Source organism: Notolabrus celidotus, unplaced genomic scaffold, assembly GCF_009762535.1.
Source record: "Notolabrus celidotus isolate fNotCel1 unplaced genomic scaffold, fNotCel1.pri scaffold_184_arrow_ctg1, whole genome shotgun sequence".
NCBI lineage: Eukaryota > Metazoa > Chordata > Actinopteri > Labriformes > Labridae > Notolabrus > Notolabrus celidotus.
The window spans coordinates 1-3,482 of record NW_023260042.1 but is presented as its reverse complement, the minus strand read 5'-3'; the positions used below and the strand labels follow the sequence as shown (position 1 = coordinate 3,482).

General features: G+C 33.4%; 1 long non-coding RNA gene across 1 annotated transcript; it reads left to right on the top strand.

Moving 5' to 3' along the window:
* The first annotated feature begins 217 nt into the window (after positions 1–217).
* LOC117808933 lies at positions 218–3,371 on the top strand. Its single transcript, XR_004630408.1, has 3 exons — positions 218–486; positions 2,761–2,921; positions 3,274–3,371. It is a non-coding gene; the product is annotated as an uncharacterized LOC117808933 (long non-coding RNA).
* Positions 3,372–3,482: the final 111 nt, after the last annotated feature.

The window sequence follows — 3,482 nt, the reverse complement described above, 5'->3', positions numbered from 1 at the left end:
CTTTTAAGGGAAGTTTTTGGACAACTTTACACTAGTGGCCTTCAGAGCTGTGCATCATTTCTCTCATTCCAGTAAAAAAAACAACAACAAACTTGCCATTTCTATTCTGTATTAGACCACTTTGAATATTATGTTTTGATGATATAATATGCAAATGTATTCTTACTTGATTTTTTTATTTTTTGTCTTTTCAATTGCACCAGTTATTAATAAAGTATTGAACTGAAAGAGTGTGTGAGTGGACGTCATGTTAAAGTGATGCAACACATCGCGTCATTATGTTTGTGCTGATGTAAACACTTGTTCTGATCTCTGATTGGATGCTGGTAAGAGAAAGTGGGCGGGTCTTACATCCTGGTAAGGAGAAGCAGCTTCCTGAAACAAGGAACCAAACATGCGACGACACATCCGGACAACCTAAGGAATACAAAGTTACTCTGACATGAGTACGAGCCTGGAATTAAACATTAGACCACAGATCTCAAGGTAAGAAAAGTTAATGTTCAAATAAAGGAAGTTTAATGTTCGCTACGATAGCCGCTATGCTAGCATTAGCCTCTTTGACAGCTTGAGAAGTTCTGATTGGATTTGAACCACCGGTTTGTGCTGCTCCAAGCTTTTCATTAGGATAGCTGGATTAAAGGAATCGAATGTAATAACATCAAATAAAACAACATGTTTGAATGTTTTTAATAGTTTAAACATTTCTAAATATTTGCTCTCGTGAAGCTCCGTCACTTTCCTGACGCTGTAGATAAAGGAGACATAATATCTGTGACTGGCGCCCCCTGTGGACAGAGTATGGTGGATGAAGTTTGGTACTCTTTAATAATCTGTATCTGAAGGTTGATCCAATCCAGTGAGTGAAGTCTGATCATATTTAATCTAAGATCAAACAAAGGTGTTAGGTAGACGGCTGATTTATGTATGCAAAGAAATACGATGTACCGCTCTCTCCACAGGGGGCGCCACACTCCAACAAACTGAAGGTTCCTTCCGCTAGGTATTATTAACAACTTTATTTAAGTAACACCTCTAAAAACAAGGTTTGATCTGGTGAACAAACAAAATTATACAAGATAGTATAATGATAAAATAGAATAAATATTAATTAAAAGATCATATTTAGCCAAAACGTCAAATGAAACCGAGAAATCTGAATTTTAAATAGTACAGAACAAAGAAATACACATTTTCTAAAAAGATGAAAGCATTACAATTTAATAAAAACAAAGCGATAGAAACTATAAAAAGAGACACAATAAATAATAATTGAAGGAAAGCAATAAAGCAATTAAAAAGCAAACAAAGGAGATCAAAATAATAAAACTAGATCAAAGCAATAAAAAGATATAGAACGATAAATAAATCATAAATAGAAAAATGTGATAAATGCAATAAAAAGATGAAGAAGATGAAAGTAATAAAGAGATACAAAAGGGATAGATACAAACAATAAAAAGAGATCAAAGCAATAAAATAAATTCAAGCAATAAAAACAAAAACAAAAAGGAATAAATGCAATAAAAGAGATACAAGAAATAAATAGAGACGAGAGTAAAGAAAGGGAAGAAAGTCATGAAGAGAAGTTAAACTCTGAAAAGAGATCAAAGTGGTCCAAAAAAAGGGATAAAAGCAGTTAAAATTAAGCTATAGCAATTAAACTATTAAAGTTATTAAAATAGATAAATGAGAGAAACTTATTAAATAAGAGTTAAAATAAATAAACACAATAAAGAAGGCAAAAAAATACATGAGATTACAACACTTCAAAAGAGATCAAAGCAGTAGATAAAAGCAATTAATTCAATACAAATAAATAAAAGTGTTAAAGTGATTAAAATAGATAAATGTTAAAGAGATAAAAGTATTAAATAGGAGGTAAAATAAACCAAACGAGATAAAGGTAATAAAATTTATGAGATCAAACATTTAAAAAGGGATCAAAGCAGGAGATAAAAGCAACTAATCAAATACAAATAAATGATTCGATTGAAATAGATAAATGTTAAAGAGATAAAAGTATTAAATAGGAGGTAAAATAAACCAAACGAGATAAAGGTAATAAAATTTATGAGATCAAACATTTAAAAAGAGATCAAAGCAGGAGATAAAAGCAACTAATCAAATACAAACAAATGATTCGATTGAAATAGATAAATGTTAAAGAGATAAAAGTATTAAATAGGAGGTAAAATAAATTAAACAAGATAAAAACAATAAAATGTATGAGATTACAACAATTTAAAAAGGGATCAAAGCAGGAGATAAAAGCAGAAAAAAAATATTAAAAATAAGAAACAATTAATAGAATCAGTAAAATATAAAAAAAAACTTGTCAAAAAGTAAATTAAAAACATAAAAGTGACAAAAACTGATTAAAAGAATTTAAAGTATTTAAAAAAAGATCAGAGAATTAAAATAGATAACATAATGCAAATATATTTAATTCATTAATTTCATAAAAGGAATAAAAGCAACAACAACAAAGAGTTGAATATTAAAGAAATTAGAAATAAGATAAATAATAAAATAAGGCATTAAATATCATTAAGTGTTAAAGTCCACAGGAGTAAATGTTAAACTCATGAAAGAGTGTGTTCTGAAGTTTTACAGTGAAGGTGTTCAGCTGAGTCAGAGTGAGCTCACCTCACACCTCACACTTTTTACAGTGTAGTCAGGGGGGTGGATGGTGGTCAGGGATCAGTGCGCGGCCTGCAGGCAGACGCCGTGAGGGTCTTTGTTTTTTTCCTGGTGCAGAGCTCAGTAACCTGCCAACCTGCTGCCCACCTCAGAGGGAGGCGAGCCGGGCTCAGATTAATCCTTATCTGACCGCAGGAGTGTGACACGCTGGAGGAGGTTGGATGCAGCCGGGGGGGATCAGCAGCTCTGCAACATTTCCAGGAGGATTCACGAGGCAGGTGGGTCGAGGCAGGAGATTAGAGGGTGTCATGAAGATATTTGACATTTGAAGGGAAAAAGAAGAAGACGAAGGAGGGAAGCCAGATTGAGACTTGTAACCTGTATTTTACCTGGACTATTCCCAAGGAGAAACTGAAGCTCCATGTGAGGGAGACTCCCACGTTACTAATATCAAAAAACAAGCTTTACAAAAACTACAGGCTCAGCAGCTGACTTCCTACTGGTGTAAAATATGAAACTTAACTCATGTAAATCTTATCTTTTACACATTTCATTACTCTTCTGCATTCTTTCATATATCCCACTCTTAGTCATACTGGCTGCCTGGTTTCATCTGTCTCTATGTTCCAGTTTGATCATGGCAGGCGTACACAGACGTACACATCATCACCGCCTCTGTTTCATCATCTGTGTGTCTTCAGTCTTACTCCTCATCCTCTTCAGTAAAGGTGAGTCTCTCTCTGAAGTCTTCGTGGAACACACTTCCTGGTTGATGGATTTGAAGTGGAGTTGAAGAAGACGATCCTCTCTCAGTTTATTATATCTCTGTTCTTTTGTTT